Source organism: Centropristis striata, chromosome 11 (assembly GCF_030273125.1).
Source record: "Centropristis striata isolate RG_2023a ecotype Rhode Island chromosome 11, C.striata_1.0, whole genome shotgun sequence".
NCBI classification, from domain to species: domain Eukaryota; kingdom Metazoa; phylum Chordata; class Actinopteri; order Perciformes; family Serranidae; genus Centropristis; species Centropristis striata.
In genome coordinates, this window is record NC_081527.1 from 37211540 (window position 1) to 37232803 (window position 21264).

The window sequence follows — 21264 nt, forward strand, 5'->3', positions numbered from 1 at the left end:
AATTACCAAAAAATGCCCATAAAAGACACAAAATGACCAAAAAAAGACACAAAATGACCAAAAAAAGGAACAAAATTACCAAAAAAAGACACAAAATGACTAAAAAAAGACACAAAATTACCAAAAAATGCCCATAAAAGACACAAAATGACCAAAAAAAGACACAAAATTACCCAAAAAAGAAACATAATTACCAAAAAAAGACACAAATTGACTAAAAAAAGACACAAATTGACCACAAAATGATCGAAAAAAGACACAAAATGACCAAAAAAAGACACAAATTGACCACAAAATGATCAAAAAAAGACACAAAACAAAGACACAAAATGACCAAATAACACACAAAATGACAAAAAAAAACACACAAAATGACCCCAAAAAAAAGACATTAAGTGACCAAAAAGACTAAAACACATTGACACATGAACACTTTAACACAGTGGAGACAGAGCTGACTTCCAAAATGATTTGGCGACCCCCAGAAATCATCTCACGACCCCAGTTGGGGTCCCGACCCCAAGGTTGAGAATAGCTGGGCTAAATGGCCTACAATATGCTGATGTAGACTTTTATAAAACGAAACTGTGGGCGAGACCGAGAGACTATTTGAACGAGAACAACCAAATTTTAATATATTAAAGTTCTGTCTTCCAGTTGCCCGTACCATTTAAAGATGATTGCATATGTCATATTAGTCATAATGTTTTTTAAAGTGGAAAAAGTCAGATTTCGCAACTGTTAGAATAATCTGTCATTCTATCTGTTGTCTGTCTCTGTGGATGGGGGTCACTATCTGTTGACTAGGTCACTATCTATGATTGCGTAATTTACTAACTGTGTATGTTTCCTCTCTGTGCATTTATAGATTAATCATGCAAGATGCTTTGCTACAATGATCATGTGCTAATATTGCACAATTTAAACTATGATTTAACTAAATACATTTACTCTGAATACATTTACTCCATCTACTTAAACTCTCTCTGCCCTACTTATAGTAAGATTCTATTATCACAAAAAGATATATTTTATGTTTTATGTGGATATTGTTTGTTGCAAAGGTGCATAAGGTAATGGTAATAGTCAAAGAAGCAGTTTAAAAATGAAATGAGAGCAGAAGTGTCATTCATAGCAGGACTCATAAAAGGTGTGTGTGATATGTTTTTGACATAAATCTATATTCTACATGTAAATTATTTGTATGCTGAAATAAAGTATTTATGACTGCTGTAAACTGTCATGGATCTTAGAGAACTACTTCCAAACATTAAAGCTCAGCTCGACTTAATCAAGCAGCACAGAGTAACTCTTTTCTGTGTGTGTGTGTGTGTGTGTGTGTGTGTGTGTGTTCTTGTACTTCCTACATAGTGAGGACCAGAACACGTTTTTAACCAACAGAGTGAGGACATTTTTGCAAAGTGAGGACATTTCGGCCGGTCCTCAATTCTTTAAAGGCTTTTTTGAGATTTCAGACTTTGTTTTAAGGGTTAAAGGTTACATGATGATGATAATTAACTGAAACTGTATTGTGTGGTTACAAAACCAACTAAAATTATAGTGAAAATGTCCTTCGTTTTCGTTTTTGTCAACTTTTTTCATACATAATGAAGATGGATCAGGCAAAGGAAATAAAGGAAACATTTACTGTGACCTCTTTTAATCTCCCACCCAACAAATACCCCATTACAAAAAACTACAACTAATAAAAACTAAACTTAAACTAAAGCATTTAAAAAAAAAAAATACTAAACTAAACCTAGCAAACTCACTCTAAAAACTCATTAAAACTAACTGGATTTGAAAACAAAAAATCACAACAAAATTAAAACTAAAACTAATGAAAAATCCAAAACTATTATAACCTTGGCAGGGAATTCACTGTTCCAATGAGGGTCCTCGCAAAGATAGAAGTACAAGAATGTGTGTGTGTGTGTGTGTGTGTGTGTGTGTGTGTGTGTGTGTGTGTGCGTGAGAGAGAGAGAGAGAGAGTAACTAGACAGGGAGCCAGGTGGTGTCTTCACGGGGGAACCTGACCTGGTTTCCTTGCTACTAATTTCTACTAATTTCATCTGTAACATAAAGGTCTTCATTGCACAGGTAGATGAACATGTCCTCAGTACAACATGACATACAGTGGTGGGAGATGAAGAGTCTCACATCACTAAAAGCCAAACTAATACAAGCTGGATACAACAAAGACAATGGGTAGACCTCAAGGAATACACACAGGTGTCCTTGTACATACTGTGCTGAAATTCGTATCACTTTATTTGTTCTTGCACAACACAATCAGCAGAAAATAAGAAAATACTATGTAGGATTTATGTAACTAAACTGCAACTGTAAAAAAATGCTCTTCTTCTTTTCTCCTCTTCTCTTCTTTTCTTCTTTAACATATAGCACTCCTGTAGCGACGACAGTTAGCTCTTAAAGTTATGTACTTAATTGATTCCTGTGGTTTAAGGCTAGTGTCCTCAGGTTGAATCACTTATTGTAAGACGCTTTGGACAAAAGCGTCTGCTAAATGACATGTAATGTAATGTAACTTATGTAAAATTTATGTGTGTGATTTATGTAAAAGTGAGTCTATTTATATAGCTATGTTTCAAATTGTTCCTCCTGGATGGTCTCCTGAATTTTATTACTTCCTTAAATCCTCCTCCTAAATGATTAAGTAAGTAAGTAAGTAAGTAAGTAAAATGTATTTATAGAGCACTTTTCATAGATACAATCACAAAGTGCTTTACAACAGGGATAAAATGCAGTAAAATATAGAGTTAACAGAAAAAACAGAATAGCACAAGAACATGTAACTTCACATATGCCCCGGGAAACATCAACATCAGGGGAAAGCTTGCCTAAAGAGAGATGTTTTAAGTTCTCTCTTCAAACTGTCAGTGGACTCTTTTCTGATCTGACGACCTTAATGAACGTGAGGGAGAGTAGGGTCTCAGTTCAGCAATGTACACGAGAACTTGATCATTTAGGGCTCTAAAAGTAAGTACTAAAATCTTAAAATGAATCCTAAAATTAACTGGTAGCCAGTGTAAAGAGTATAAAATTGGGGTGATATGATCTCTTTTCCTAGCTCCAGTTACGAGCCTTGCTGGCGCGTTCTGCACAGTCTGAAGGCGATTTACAGCCTTATTGTTAAAAAAATTGTTGCTGTATTAGATTAGATGTGATTCCAGACCCACAGAGAAGTTATAGCATGAATGTAGTTGAGTCTCTACCACATGTAGATGTATATAAAAATTATGTATATAAAAACGTGACAAAAAAAACAGTCATGTGAAAAAAACAGACAGACACACACACACACACACACACACACACACACACACACACACACACACACACATTCTTGTACTTCTATCTTTGTGAGGACCCTCATTGGAACAGTGAATTCCCTTGCAAGGTTATAATAGTTTTGGATTTTTCATTAGTTTTAGTTTAAATTTTGTTGTGAATTTTTGTTTTCAAATTCAGTTAGTTTTAATGAGTTTTTAGAGTGAGTTTGCTAGTTTTAGTTTAGTTTTTATTAGTTGTAGTGTTTTGTAATGGGGTATTTGTTGGGTGGGAGATTAAAAGAGGTCACAGTAAATTTTGCCTTTATTTCCTTTGTCTGATCCATCTTCATTATGTATGAAAAAAGTTGTCAAAGACGAAAACGAAGGACATTTTCACTATAATTTTAGTTAGTTTTGTAACCACACAATACAGTTTCAGTTAATTATCATTATCATGTAACCTTTAACCCTTAAAACAAAGTGTGAAATCTCAAAAAAGCCTTGAAAGAAGTGAGGACCGGCCCAAATGTCCTCACTTCGGAAAAATGTCCTCACTCTGTTGGTTAAAAATGCGTTCTGGTCCTCACTATGTAGGAAATACAAGAACACACACACACGTCCAAAACAAAACAACAAAAACACAAAAGCAGCTGATCCCGTGGTGACACCTAATCAATGAGTCTGTCAATGAATCTAGACTGAGTCTGAATATCTATGGTGTGTCTGAAGGCACCTGTCCCAGAGGATGGAGTGAGGGAGGTAGATAAGAGGGGAGAGGGGTGAGGGATCTGTGGGTGGGACCGCCCTAATTACCTCCTGCAGCGAGTCTATTTGGCTGCATAACAAAGTTTGTACTGACAACTTGTTCAGCCTCAGTTCTTCCACTGCCCTGCGGCTGTTTTCTTCTTGGATAAGAAGAAATGCCAAAGATAAACACATATACACTCTGAAACGCACAACTGAGATTAGTTCCACACACTGAGTGCACAAAGCCAGTGGAGCAGTCCAGACTGACAGATTTACTGTTATTCCACCTGGGAATACCTCTTGATAATGTATCATTTTAGTAATTTAACATTTGCAGTCGATAGTGTAAAAATACTGATAAATGTTTACAGTCCCAAGTTGTAGTAATTGTGGGAACAAAAGAGAAAGTCAGGTGACAGCGGCAGAGAAAGAATAGGTTAACTCCAGAATTACGTTCTGAAGTTGTTTTGTGTTGTTCTGACCGGTAATATATACCAGTCAGATATATATATAAATATAAACATTGGACATGTTTAAGATAATGAAAATAGAATAGAATAATATAATCAAATAAAGTTTAGAAAAAGAAATAAATAGTATACAATAAAAAGTAAATAGTATAAAATAAAAAATGCCAAAAACTAAAACTAAAAACTAAAAAATGCAGCCTATGGCACTTACTCAAGTGACTCAAAATGTCATTTGCTTGTGAAATTTAGGGGACAATGACAACACTGTTTCTATCTGGATAGCTAGAGAGTTTTGTTGTTAGATTTGCTGCCAAATTATATTCACTTTGTTAACTGCAATGTTATTGACATTGAATCTTGCTAGTATAATATTAGCCTTCTGGCTCATAATTGAGCCAAAGCATTCTATGTGCTTCGTGAACTACACTGTAAAAAATGTTTGTAGAAATTACAGTAAATCACTGTCAAATTGCATCAGAAATAGGTCGTAAAATTGAACATTGTACATCACCGTAGTAGATACTTTTAATTACTGTAAATCAAAGAATAGCATAAAACTTTAAATTCTACTGTCATAAACTGTAGAAAACACACAGTTGTGCTGTAAAAATAAACAATTTTCATGTAAAATGAATGGAGAAATACCACGATGACACAATTATCCTGAAAGTAATGGGATTATTCAGTATCAATTACAGTTTTTTGCTGATATTTACATTTACATACGCTCACTGTATTTCTTACGGTGAAGTTCTGGCAACCACAGCTGCCGGTATTTTACCGTAAATTAAACAGATTTTTTTTACAGTGTATAAGTATCTCCCATTGCCAATTCATATCTAAGGAGATGTCCCTAATGGACATAACCATTGCATAAGGGGGATGGAATGGTAATGGTTGTTCCAGGCATTAGTCAGACCCTAAGGTGTTTCCAGGAAACTGACTGGTGACTGATGATAAACTTTTCATTTTGATTGCAAAATGCATGAAATGATAAATGTTCTTTGGCCAGTGGCCATGGTATAAGCTTTCCTATTGTCCTTTAATTTAATTCGCAATAATTGACACCTTGTTGGACATCAAACCTTCCCTGTAAGCTCCTTATAAATCCATAATTATTGGTAGTATCTGGACAACCAGCACTTACAATGTGACCTTGACAACAGAGTGATCTGCTGTTGACAGTGATTAGTGACAGCTAATTCAAAGCTCTTCAATCTAAACTAAAGGCTGGCTCTGATAAACTCTTACTGAAAGGATTATTGACCTCCCAGTGGTGTATAATGAGGTGTCTGTGTGACAAGATAATTGTTTTTCCTCTTTTGTGTGTTTGTGGTTGAAGAAAGAACACTGGTTTGGTCCTGAGGCAGATGATAATGTTGTCTCATCCTGATAGAGGCAGTATTATTATAATGAAGTATCAATTTCAGATCAGAGTGATTGAGAGTAGCCACAGAGCTCATTGATCAATAGAATCTGACAGTTAGAACAGAGCGACTATATGCTGAGGTGATGTTTCTTTAGTTTTCAATCACCACCAGTCAAGATGGCATTATGCATCTTGGCTTTTTAGCATTTTTTAACATTGGTTATGTCAATGTTTTCCTGTGTATTCAGGTATAGCAGTAGTTATCAACCTTTTTGAGTCGCGACCCCCAATTTAACATGCATGTTGTCCATGACCCCCGCTCACTGAACACAATCTCACACGCACAGTTCAGATCATACAAAAAAAAGAAACAAAATGACCCAAAAAAGACACAAAATGACCAAAAAAAGACACAAAGTGACCCAAAAAAGACACAAAATGACCCCAAAAAAGACACAAAATGACCCAAAAAGACACAAAATGACCCAAAAAGACACAAAAAAGAAAAAAATGACAAAAAAAGACACAAAATGACCAAAAAAAGAAACAAAATTACCAAAAAAAGACACAAATTGACCAGAAAATTATCAAAAGAAGACACAAAATGATCAAAAAAAAACAAAATGACAAAAAAACACAAAATGACAAAAAAAGACATTAAATGACCAAAAAAGGAAACAAAATTACCAAAAAAGACACAAATTGACCAGAAAATTATTTAAAAAAGAGACAAAATTACCAAAAAAGACACAAATTGACCAGAAAATTATTTAAAAAAGACACAAAATGACCAAAAAAAGACACAAATTGACCAGAAAATTATCAAAAGAAGACACAAAATGACAAAAAAAAACACAAAATGACAAAAAAAAGACATTAAGTGACCAAAAAGACTAAAACACATTAACACATGACAGAGCTGACTTCCAAAATGATTTGACGACCCCCAGAAATCATCTCGCGACCCCAATTGGGGTCCCGACCCCAAGGTTGAGAATAGCTGCGGTATAGGACATCTCAGCTTTTTGCAGAGGCCTCTACCTAAAAAGGAATATACCCCAAACTAATTTTAAAATTAGAAAATTAGAAAAGTTTTTTCATTCATTGGATTAGATGGATACGATTGGATTTGACGAGTTTAAATTAGATTAGATCATTATATTAGCTTCTTCAACACCTTGTGGATGTCGGCATCTGCAGCCAACTTTCCATCTTTAAGAGGATGAAGCAGGCTTATTTGTTATTTCATGATTCAAATAATTTTTTATTCTTTTATTACTTTATACTTTATAAATGTTTTTTTGAACCTGGTCTCACAGGAATCCGTGAAATAGCCACGGATTCGCTTAACTCAAAATCCGTGGAATAGCCACGGAATCACTCAAATTTCTGTGAAACTGACACGGATTTTCGTTACAATGCAAGTTAATGACAGTCATATCCCGTGGCTATTCCATGGATGTTCCATAGGGGTTTTTCTGTCTCTTTTTTTTCTTTTTCTTTCGTCAGTAATTGTTTTAAATTTTCACTTTCTACAGATATGCATATATGATCAGTTTAAACAAATAAACTATGGTTAAGGTTCCTGGAAAAACAGTTGATAGACGTTGTTATTAATCTAATATCATAAGTGATGGGCTTTCTTTCACTGTTTTCAAAGGAATCCAACCTGCAGAGTTTTCAAATATCATACAGAGGTAGAATGAACCTGTTTAATAACACAGCAGAGATTAAGAGACACATTTGCAAATTGATTTGATCTCAGTCTGACTACATTCAGATTCAGAGCCAATGAAGCTGGCTGCCTGTGACATTATCTGCCTGATGGCATTGCACACAAAAGACCCAGAGAGGGGAGGGTATCTGGTGGTTTTGGGGGGATGGTTCGGGGCAAAGGGGGGCATTTAAATTGTTGGAGCATGGAGAGAGGCTGAGCAGGGAAATAACAGACTGGCTGCCTCAGAAACAAGACAGCTGGCTTACAACCAGATTTACTGGGTCTCAGTATCCAAATGTAACAGTTTTGTTAGACATACTGTCTGCCTTGGCATGTTTTGGATAACAGTACGATTTATTTTGAAAGGACGCTACTCTTTATAGAAGCGATGTTTGCCTGGATTCATGATGTCCAGGATTACAATCAATGATACTGGTTCAAGCTGTATTGTTTTTTTGTTTTTTTGTATTTTATTTGGGCGTTCAGTCCCAGCTAGGCAAGAATCATTGGCTTTCTTTTTTTTACTTTTTTACCCTTTTATTTGTCTTTTTATCTCTAACACTGTTTTGGATTGAGTTTTTATTACTATTTTATTCTATTTTATTTTATTGTTTTTAGCATTTTATTGTTTTCATTGTTTTTATTTATACCTATTTGTGTAGGATTTATTCTATTTTAATAACTGTACAGCACTTTGGTCAACTGAGGTTGTTTTTAAATGTCTATAAATAAACTTTGACTTGACTTGACTTGTTTTCTGATCAAATGCATTTGACCAATTATTCCTAAACATTTAATCCAAATGGCTATAATTCAATGGTTTGATTCTACAAACTGTCTTTTAAATTTGTGCTGCATTTTGTAATGAACTTTGCACAAATTGCACTTTTCTAATGTATTTTGGAATGTATTTTTACTGTTAAAGTTGTTGTAGGACTGTTGAGTATTACTTGCAGGAAGACTAGCGAACTGCCACGGCACAAGCTAATGGGGATCCTTTAATAAAACATAAAAAACATAAAACATAGATAGATATATTATTTTAAGACAAAGGAGAGCTTTTTAATTTTGTGCTTTTTTTGTCAAATGTCTATTTCTCAATAACCATAAAAATAATAACACAAGAAAACATAGCTGCAGGGATTTTTACAACAAAAAAAAAGTCATTTTCCTGGTGAATGTCGCCTTGCCAATTTAATTTCTATTTCATGTCTATTTTAGAGGCTGTGTAGCAGGGAGCTCCTGTGGTGGGCAGGACTCCAAAAGCACCAATTGGAGGTGTCATGTGGAATCATTTCATTACACTGGCTGAGGGAATTAACCTTGACGTTCAGTAGCATGGCTGTAATTTAGGACTCACAGCGTTAAAGATTGCCTGTCAGGTTTGATCCAGTGCCAGCTTTTTATTTCGCTTACTCCAAGGTTTCCATCTACCGTTAGGTGTCTGAGAGCTGCACTGGGGAGCACAATGTCCTTTATGTTCTGCTTTGAGGAATGTTTTAAAATCTGCATCAGATTCGATAAAGAGTGAGATCTGCTAAAGCTGAAACGCTACTGGATTGTATCGAATATAAATATTCCATCCATCCATTATCCTTAACCCTTAATAGGACACTCATTGAAATACTTGCAAATTCCTAATTTCTACCCTAGAGAATATTGGAGGATATTACATACAGCCAGAATGTGTAAAAAAAAAACCATACGGACCCGGGGGAGGGGGGCTAATATTTTGAGAAAAAATTTTACGAGGTTGAAAGTGGCAAATTTACGAGAACATTTTTTGCAGATTTGTGAGATTTAAAGTGGTGAATCTGCGAGAAAAAATTATTTTTTTCACACATTTTTCTTGTAAATCTGCAACTTTTTTCGTGCACATTTGCCACTTTAACCCTTAATAGGGCACTCATTGAAATACTTGCAAATTCCAAATTTCAACCCTAGAGAATATTGGAGGATATTAGATACCGCCAGAATGTGTAAAAAAAAACCATACGGACCCGGGGGAGGGGGGTAATATTTTGAGAAATTTTTTTACGAGGTTAAAGTGGCAAATTTACGAGAAAAAAATGTGCAGATTTATGAGATTTAAAGTGGTGAATCTGCGAGAAAAAAGTTGTTTTTTCACACTTTTTTCTTGTAAATCTGCAACTTTTTTCGTGCACATTTGCCACTTTAACCCTTAATAGGACACTCATTGAAATACTTGCAAATTCCAAATTTCAACCCTAGAGAATATTGGAGGATATTACATACTGCCAGAATGTGTAAAAAAAAAAAAAAAAACATACAGACCCGGGGGAGGGGGGTAATATTTTGAGAATATTTTTTTACGAGGTTGAAAGTGGCAAATTTACGAGAAAAAAATGTGCAGATTTATGAGATTTAAAGTGGTGAATCTGCGAGAAAAAAGTAGTTTTTTCACACTTTTTTCTTGTAAATCTGCAACTTTTTTCGTGCACATTTGCCACTTTAAATCTCTTGTAGATTTGCCACTTTAGGCCCCGTTCGCACGAGGACGCTTGCGGGTAAAAACGACAAAATATTTTATCAGAAGTGCCTTTCGTTTAGACAGTGACGGTGTTTTGGGGGCTTAAAGACTCAAAAATCTGAAACCACCTTCCAAAGTGTAAAAGTGTAATCCTCTCCTCCGTAGCGTGTCGTCTACACTGACAAGACACAAAACTCTGATCTGATCTGCTCACGTCACGTATGTGTTTACGTCACATACATGCTCCAGGACAGGAAATAAAGAAACGTGGGATTATTTCCATGGTGGGACCTTCAAGCTGCTCTGGCAGCTCTAATAAACTTACAGGAGTCTTTCCACCAAATGTCCAGGATATGTACAGATAGTATTAGTGAACAGAGAAGGATCTGGAATTACCTCCATCACATTCTGGATGCAGCGATTGGTGGGAGGAGCCAGACGGCTGTGAACGAGACCTGGGAGATCTAGTGATGGAGGAGAACTTTGTGGAAGGAGTAGCTGATGAAAATGTGTGGCGTGAAAACTTCTGCATGCCCAAAGATGCTCTTATGGCTTTAAGTGATGCCGCCTGGCTGCAGACAATACAATTCACACACTTTTGCGTCACCGTATGCAGCAGATTTCCTCCTGAAAACGCTCGTCTAAACGAGACCATCATCATGTAAACGTAGCCTAGGTTTAATTGGTGACTTAATTGGTGTGTGTAGATGTGACTGAGGCTCCGTTTACATGAGGACGGTCTGAACAGAAGACGCAAAAGTGGCGTCTCGTCTTCACTTTTTATTCCTCGTTTAGACGAGCGTTTTCAGGAGGAAATCTGCTGCATACGGTGACGCAAAAGTGTGTGAAATTGGATTGTATGCAGCCAGGCGGCATCACTTAAAGCCATAAGAGCATCTAATGTTTCGAAACAAAATTCTCTAATACAAGCTATGCTGATCCAATATGGCTGATTAAGAGTGTACTATCAACAAAAATCTATTTGTACTGCCAGATCACAAATGTAAAAGCATTTTTATGTGGCCACTATGCCATTTTGCCTGGTTTATGAATGTTGAAGGGAACTATTCAACCTTGGTCTTATCACAATAATGTGGCCTCCACTGTAAGTTGTTGATATAAGGAGTTGTTGGTTTTAACAAGCACTTATTCTTCTGTTGACATTGTGTCTATGGGGATGCTGCAAGTGTTTGTTTTCCTCAAAATACCAATCAAGCACATCCTCAGCTTGCCTCCTCCATGTTGGTATATGGGATTACGCTCTAGATGACTTGGCACAGTTCCTGATGTCAAAGCCTACAACATGACATTTCAAATTGGCCTCTGTGATATTTAGTTGGTTTGCTGCTCCTGACTGGAATGTAATATAACAGATTAAAAGCAAAAAGCACCCTGAATACAAGATGCTACAAAGATCTGATCACTGTGTGTTTTTCTTGTTTCTGGACAGTTGTTGTGCTGTTTGCATGCTGTTAACTTTAGTATTTAACTGCTGTTTCCACACTGCAAAAAAGCCAACTTGTATTTTTTGGCCTAAAACAGTGATTTAAGTTGGTAAAACTTGGAAGTAATTAGGGCAATAATGTAAGTTAGCACAACAAAGGAAGCCAGTTGTCTGCTCAAAAACAAGTTGGTGAGTTGTTGTTACTTATATCTTTAAGTTGGGGTTCACAACAAGGGACAATAGTTCTGATAACTCTTATTTCTTTGTTGGGAAATGATGGAAAGCGGGGAAATCCGGTCTTTAGCGAAAGCTAGCGGCTATCTGATGCTAGCGGCTAACTGATACTAGCGGCTAACTGATGCTAGCGGCTAACTGATACTAGCGGCTAACTGATGCTAGCGGCTAACTGATGCTAGCGGCGCTGCTTGTTACAGCTACAAGAGTAGCCATTAGCGTATCAATGCTAACTCAAAATTGACATTTCATAGCGGCGTTACAATCGTGCCAATTCAGCACATTGCAGAAGTTAGCATAAGTAAGGATTAAAAGTTATTACAATGTAAAATTATAAGTTAGTACAAATTACAGACACAAATCTGAATTCAGAGTTGAGCAAACTCAAAAACAAAACTTAAAATATTTAGTTTAATTGTCCAACTTAAAATTTTATCGAAGTTTGTTGCCTTGAAATTTTGAGTTCACCCAACTTTTATTTTTTTGCAAAGCCAGGCAAAAACTAAAAAATCTAAAAGGCAGTCAGACACATTTTATGCGATCATTTGGAAGGTTAAAAAGAAATTATAAAATACAAAATTGTGAATAATGGCCTCAAAATATCACGTCACCTATGGTTGGTTTTGCAAATTGGCCTTTTTTACTGCACACAAATATGTCGACAAATAGACAAATGTCTACTGACAAGTAAGGAGAACCACAAAGTCCACCAAAAAGTCCAATATTGCAACTAGTTTCAGCTCTATACTGTGTTTTAGTCTACTGTAAAAATCAATGAAATGCAGGATTTTACTGTAATTCAGTATGTGGTTTTATCACAGTAACATACTGTAAAGTAGATAACAGTAGAGGAACTGTAAAATTAACAGTAGAATACTGGCAACCCTGCTGCCAGTATTCTACTGTTAATTTACAAGACAATTGTTTACAGTGTATCATTATTAGCTCATAGTTTTTATTTTCCCCTCTGTAGACTAAAGATACATACAGTGACTGTACATACCACACATTCTCCACATTCTGCCTGCATATTCTACACACACACACACACACACACACACACACACACACACACTATCCAACCCTTCCAGTCAGATTGTTGCAGTGTGCCTGGTGTGTGTGTTTCTGTCAGCCGGAGCTGCACCATGGCTGAACAGCCCAACATCTTCATTCACTGCCTGTCGCAATAATCCGACACACTCCTTCATATCAACACCGGAACCTTTCACTGAGGGCTGTGTGTGTGTGTGTGTGTGTGTGTGTGTGTGTGTGTGTAGGATGCAGTGTGCTGCATATGGCCTGAGGACAGTATCCTGTCACGCTCATCAATTTGCTTTCAGTCCTGCAGGTGCACAACGCTGCTGCTAATCTGCTCATGATATACTGCTTTACCATACTGTACATCTAAAGTGTGTGTGTGTGTGTGTGTGTGTGAGGGTGAGAGAGAGACAGAACATAAAGACATGGCAGACAAAATCAGGAGACAAAGACACAATAAACTGGAAATAAAGGGAAAAACATGATACATTTCATAATATCACGGTCATGGTGAGCAGTGCATTCTGATCGTCCAGAGCAGCTATTCTCAACCTCTGGTTCCATACCCCAGTTGGGGTCGCGAGATGATTTTTGGGGGTCGCCAAATCATTTTGGAAGTCAGCTCTGTCTCCACTGTGTTAAAGTTTTTTAGTCTTTTTGGTCATTTAATGTCTTTTTTTTTGGTAATTTTGTGTCTTTTTTTGGTCATTTTGTGGTCAATTTGTGTCTTTTTGGTCATTTTGTTTCCTTTTTTTGGTAATTTTGTGTCTTTTTTTAGTCATTTTGTGTCTTTTTTTGTCATTTTGTGTTTTATTTGGTCATTTTGTTTCTTTTTTTGGTCATTTTGTGTCTTTTTTTGGTAATTTTGTGTCTTTTCTGGTCATTTTGTGTCTTTTTTGGTCATTTTGTGTCTTTTTTGATCATTTTGTGGTCAATTTGTGTCTTTTTTGGTCATTTTGTTTCCTTTTTTTGGTCATTTGCCTCATTGCCTGTTGGGCAGAGCCGGCCCAAGGCATAAGCGAACTAAGCAACTGCTTAGGGCCCCATGGCCACTAGGGGGCCCCCAAGAGCAATAAACAAAAAAATATGTATATATTTTGTTTACCATTTTGCATGTATGAGTGATGCTTTATGATCAAGATATATTATTGTACAAAAACACAATTTTTATGTCAACAGAGTGCTGCTGCTGATGTAGGCCTGGTGTTTCTTACTGCCTCCATTTAATGTCAAAGATGTGTGTGCCTCGCCAAGATAAAGGTATGTTTGCACGTTTTTTGAAGTCAAAAATAATAAACCACATGACACTTTTACAGTAAATACAATGCTTTAGCATTTGGATTGTTGTGTAAATCAACCCCAAGTCACTATTGTAGTCTTGTCTTGTAATGTGCTCATAACTAGATGTGGGAAACACATAGCCAGCAACGTAGGACTGCTTAGCTTGATGACAGTATTTAAGTTTAGTGAGGCCGGATAAGGAAAATACACACTGGCTAGCCTACTGGTATAACTTTGTGGAACATTAGGTGGGAGCTCTGGCCACTTGGATTCAACACTCGTGCTGTTTGCTGTGTGGTGTGTGCTGCATCACTTATTAGCTTCAATGTAGGATGATAATGGCTATAAATTGCACTACATTGTCAAGTGAAGCTTGTGACAGACAATTGGCTCACTCTTTATACACCTCACTCTATATTTAAGCAGTTAGTTGATTGATTTTGGGGGTTTGAAAGGTAATGTATACTTGCACATTAGTGCTGTGGACTGAGTTCTTCTTCACATAATTAATCTCCTTCACTGACTCATGGAGCTGTGACAGGAATTTGAATTCCAATGCAGCCAGTTTTACTAGAAAACCCTTAAATATATCATGAATATATAACATTCATAAATCATGAACATAGATCATTTTCTGACTAACCTGCAACTCTTTCTTATTTCTCATTGATGAGCCTTACTAGTTTTTCCCCAGCAAAAAACACAAAAATGTTTTCAGCTAATGTATATATTATTATATATTTTCAGCCCCCCTGATGTTGTAGATAAATCTGCCATCTGCAAAGAACCTAAAGGCAATGCATAAAAATCTGTTCACATCAGCAGATGGGTTATATCATCAATGTGCGGGCAGAGAAGAATTTTGCCATAAAGACCTCTGAATGAGTTGAGCCTAGACTGCAAAAAAAGAAAAGTTGGGTGAACTCAAAATTTCAAGGCAACAAACTTCGATAAAATTTTAAGTTGGACAATTAAACTAAATATTTTACGTTTTTTTTTTTAGTTTGCTCAACACTGATTTTCTCTGGCACGATTGTAACGCCGCTATGAAATGTCAGCTAAGGTTGTGACCACAATTTTGAGTTAGCAGAATACGCTAATGGCTACTCTTGTAGCTGTAACGGTGTGTTCAGACCGGACGCGTAGCGAATATTTCGCGCGACAAGATTACATACAAAGTCAATGCAAACACGCGAATAGACGCAAATTTTTGCCGGCGGCGCGAATCGCGGGTTTCGCACGACGCGATTGACGCGAATGTCGCGGCGCGAATGAAACAACGCGAATTCGCGTGAGTTCAATAAATTCAACTTTGGCGAAATATTCGTGTGACGCTGTGTCGGGACAGCCTATCAGCGTTAAGTTTCTGGACGACAGTGTCCGAGATACATACATGAGAGAGAGGAGAAAAGAGGCAGGAAGGAGGAGTGGGTCGGCAGGAGGGAAAAAGGTGGAAGTACTCTGCGGTCCTCTCTCCGTGCTGAGTGCGCCTCCGGATGATGTCACTCACCCAGACACGACGGCGTGTTTTCCCAACTTAAATCACTGTTTTAGGCCAAAAAATACAAGTTGGCTTTTTTGCAGTGTAGAATATATGCCAGGATTATATAAAGAAAACCCAAGCAGGTTAACTTCACAGAGTATGTTGCCATACTAACAGACTCAGAATTAAGATGAACTGGCTTTGTGAAACCAGAAAAACGAGAGTTTCCCGTCGCTCAGGATTAACAAACTCAGACTTTTGGCAAATTCTGCTTTTCCTGAAACAGGTCCCATAGAAAATTGGGTTATTAGGTAATAAAGTTAATAAAGATATTATTTTTTTTTACTTGACTCCTCTACTGTCCCTCACCAGAATGTGCTATGCATCTATGCCTTCATCTGCCCATCCTCATCCTCAGACCTCCCACTTATCATCCACAATGAAAAACGAAATAATTAAATCCTTGAGGCTCATATCACACGATACCAGTTGTGTGAAGGGATGCGTATCAATGTTTACCAACCCTCACAAATGGCAAACAAGCATGGCAGAATGTGTGTGTGTGTGTGTGTGTGTGTGTGTGTGTGTGTGTGTGTGTGTGTGTGTTTTGACAGAGCAGCTGCTACTCTCTGGGTGTCTCCTAGGACCACAGCAGGTCTCTGTATGTTTGTTGTGTGTGCATGTTTGCTTAGAGAGCCATATGAAGGACACTTCAATGAGAAAGCCTATAAAACCACTAGACAAAGAGCTGCATCACACACAGACACACACACACACACGTAGTTACATTTACAGGGATGTTCCTTTTATATTTCCCAATTATGTCTTTAAACGTGTAGAGAAACATGACCATTTATAACGTTGTGAAATACAAACATTTTGGAACTTCCAATGGACACTTTGTTATTTTTATTGTTTATTGTTTATTGTTTATTGAATGGATCCCCATTGACGCCTTGGCGACTGCTAGTCTTCCTAAAAAGACATATAACATGACATACAAACAACATAAACAAAAACAGTACATACAAGAAAAACAATAACAAACTCAATTAATACATACATGCAATACTGTTAAAAAAAAAATCTACATTCATATTTACCCGACAAATGTTATACTGTAAAAATCATTAATTCAGATGTCTATAGTGTCCATATCAGCTGTATACACTTATAATTTGTCATTTCATTAGAGAACATTTAAAAGGAAGAATCATCCGGCTACAGATATAGCAGAGAAAAAGAAATAAAATAAGAAAACAAAATAAATTGCAACATATTAGTAATTATTCATTTGGTGGGCGGCATCAAGTGTGTCTTAAGTAATTATTAGATGTATTTCCTGACCACTTGTTTACCGCAGAACAATGTTATATATTACACATTTTGTTGATGACTGCAAGAAAAATGATTACTATAAACTGGATGAAGAAAGACCCCCCATGATCACTCAGTGGTTACAGGAAGTAAAACATGTCTACATGATGGAATATATGACTAATTACCTAATTACAGCTAAAAGTCCCTGTTTTTATGAGAAGGTGGACCCCAGTTACAGACTATATTGCTTAAGACTCTTATACACTATTATTATCTAAATTATCCCTTTTTATTTATTTATTTATTTTTGGAATACAGAACCAGATAAAATATGTGTATTACCCTTTACAGTGCCTTTTGTGTGACAGATGAGACTGTTTTCCTTTGTGATGTTAATTGTCTGTAAATGTGCATAAAGGCAATAAGTAAAAAAAAAAAAATCCTCATTGAGTTGGAGAGGATAGACCCCAGAGTGCTAACATGCTAACTTACTTCTGGGTCTAAGAACTCATTCCATTTGTGGGTAAATAATTATACCTTTTGCATCACTACAGATATCTTAAAATTAAGATGTGATGTATAAAACTCAATACATTTATTAAATCTTTCTATGATTAAACTAATTGTACTTTAAGTACACTTTATATTCAGTACCTTTATATATGTTGTTTTGTATCTTCAATGTAGGACTTTTACTTTAAACTGAATATCTTTATGGAGCTGTATTTTTACTTAAATAGAATATGACTATTTCTTTTACCGCTGCACATCTCAAAGGCAAATATTGCATTTTATTTATATGCAACTAGAGTTACTACTATATTTTTGTATGTATCATATTATTGGAAATGTGTAATTGATGCTTTAATATTTAAACAGCATTTTAATATGACAGCTGGAGCTCAATCTACTTTGTACGCTGTAGGATACTTTAACTTACAGCATTTTATGAAGTCATCATATTTTGTTGGTAAAAAACAAACCTGAATCTGTAACCTGTAACTACATACGTAACAGAACCAGATAAAATATGTGTAATACCCTTTACAGTGCCATTTGTGTGACAGATGAGACCCAATCTCAAGATGTTTTGATTTGTTTTCCTTTGTGATGTTAATTGTCTGTAAATGTGCATAAAAGGCAATAAAGTTAAAAAAACAACAACAAAAAACATTGTGAAATGAACCCGGCAGATGCCCTCTCCTCCAGACAGGCAGATGGGATGACAAAGTTACATTCAACCTTAATGACCTGGACATCATTTATAGCGATGACGAGGTGTGTACTAATTCCTACCAGCCATGATATTACTGTGACCTTTAATTTGGACCGTCATGGTCCTCAGAGAATGGAATGGATCCTTTTTAGTGACACCTCCAGTAAAAGTAGAGTATATTTTGTGTATTTTTTTGTGTTTTTATCTCTTTTTGTGCCTGTTTTTGTTGTCATTTTACGTATCTTTTTGGTGTTTTTTTTGGTGTTCCTAAACATTTAATCCAAACAGCTATAATTTAATGGTTTGATTCTGCAAACTGTCTTTTTAATTTAGAATTTCCTGTTACATATATGCAGTCTAAGAACAAGTCTAATAATCATTTTCATGAAATTTACTCACACATTTAAGCTCCCAGTATACTACAATAGGAACTATATATTGTCTTCCAATGGCATTATACCATGATGAAATCATATTTTGACATATCATGACACCCAAAAATTAATTCAATACAATATAATATAATATAATATAATATAATATAATATAATATAATATAATATAATATTATATTATATTATATTATATTATATTGTGATATAAATGTAATGTATTTATGTATATTACATTTTCTCTATAATTGCATTAAAAAATGTTAAGTAATATTTTGCACTTAAGTTGTTAATTACTTTTAATTTGTCATATATGTAACACAGAAGAATAGAAAAAAAGGTTTTACCATGTGGTATTTTTTGTGGCTGCATAACATCAAACATGCTACATTTGTAAATCGTAAATCTGCGACTTTTTTCACGCAGATTCACCACTTTAAATCTCGTAAATCTGCGACTTTTTTTCTTGTAGATTTGCCACTTTAATCTAGTAAATTTGCAACTTTTTTCTCGACCCCATTTTGATATCCACTGAAGTTACCAGATATAGTTCTTCGCCTGATAAAGGGTTAAGAACTGAGAACACTACAACAGAAAGAAAACAAACATGCTGTGGATCCACAAAATATGTCTCCAATTAATTCGCTGCGTTCAACATACTATGCATTACAAACTCAATATTTTTTTTACTTAACTTAGCTTTGAGAAGATAAACAGTAGTATGTTTCTTTTTTTTTGATGCACTGTAACTGTAGTTACCGCATCACTTCCTGCCGGTTGCAGACACTGAGTGAACTGTGCTGACCTCAGCTCTGGCTGACAGTGAGCATGCTAAATTAGCATTAGCACAAATTAGCATTCGACTGTTGATATGATGATAAATTGCTGTTGAAGTTAAAAATCCACATTGTTTTTTCTCATGCATTATTTTTCGCCCATTGCATATGAATATTTCTGCATACTGGGGTTACTAAACAGCCTGTGAAGTGCATAACTTGGGTATCACTCGGAAATTGAGACTCAATTTTATTCACGTGTGATGATGTTAGTCCCCATAACAGGCTGTTACTGCAGTGAGAGCATTTGTTGAAACTTGACCTCAGTGAATAAAATCAGCTTGTTAGCATGTTAGAATCAGCTCCAGACATTTTGACATCAAAGGTTTGAGACTTACTTTTCTACTTTTCCAGCTTTGACAGAGAGTAGCTCATAGTCAAAGGTACGGATTGAACTTTTCTAGGCCATGGAAATAACATATTAATTCCCCTTTAAAAGGCATGTGACAAAATGCATTATTGTTCCATAATGCAATGCACAAAGAAAATAGGAGCGCTTCCCTCAGCTGATGAGAAGACAGAGAAACTTTGCTGACCCCCAGTGGTTTAATTTGTCACATTCTTGTTCTCTCCAGGAGATTATTAGGAGACAAAGTAGTGTCTGCTCCCACCAATATTCTATCAGATGTACCGCCCACTTGTCTATTAAATGGTACAAATTTGAAATATATGATTGCATGCTGATAAACAAGGTACAGTATGTACCTGATGAAGATGTGAAGTCAAAAAGTCAAAGCTGTACTCAATAAATCTTTAGCATTGTTTGGGGGCACTGTGTAGGTACTTTTTCCCAGAAATTGATGATGCTGTCATGTCTTTGGAAGCTTCTGATAGGTTTATTGACAACATTAGAGTTAATTGGAGACACACCTGTGGATGTATTTTAAGGCACGCCTGAAACACACTGCTTCTTTGTGTAACATCATGGGAAAGTCAAAAGAAATCAACCAAGATATCAGGAAGAGAATTGTGGACTTGCACAAGTCTGGTTCATCCTTGGGTGCAATTTCCAGATACCTGAAGGTTCCACATTCATCTGTTCAAATAATTATACCCAAGTATGAACACCATGCACTGTAAAAAATGTTTGTAGAAATTACAGTAAAACACTGTCAAATTATATCAGAAATAGGGCGTGAAATTAAAAATTGTATATCACTGTAGTAGACACTTTTAATTACCGTAAATCAAAGAATAGCACAAAACTTTTACTTTTTTCTGTCATAAACTTTAGAAAACACAGTTTTGCTGTAAAAAAGATTAGACTTTTCATTTAAAATGAATGGAGAAATACAATAACGTCACAAGGACATAACTACCCTAAAAATAATAGCAGACCAAAGGACCTAACAAAGGACCTTAAATGACCAAAAGAGTCACAAAACGACCAAAAAAAGAGACAGAAAACGACCAAAAGAGACATGAAATTATCAAAAAAAGACACAAAATGACCAAAAAAATGCGTAAAATTATCAAATGAGACACAAAATTACCAAAAAGAGACACAATAGGGATAAACTGATTTTTCAGTCTAAATGACAGATTTTGCTGATATTTACATTTAAATTTACAGTAGAAAACCCACTAACTGTATTTCTTACGGTAAAGTTCTGGCAACCACAGCTGCCGGTATTTTACCGTAAATTAAACAGAATATTTTTTACAGTGTGGGAATGTCCAGCCATCATAGCACTCAGGAAGGAGACGGGCTCTGTGTCCCAGAGATGATTCATGGTGTCCACTGGAGTGAAAAAAATTAAATGTATTTAAAAAAAATTGAATTGTCGGGATTTTTCACTTGTTAAAAATAACACAAAGATTAAAAAATATTACTTAATGATATCATTCATGCATGAAATGATTAAACTAGGATCTCTATTAAATAAGGATTATTATATATTATGTGCTGAGCAGCTCATTCACCTTTTTTTAA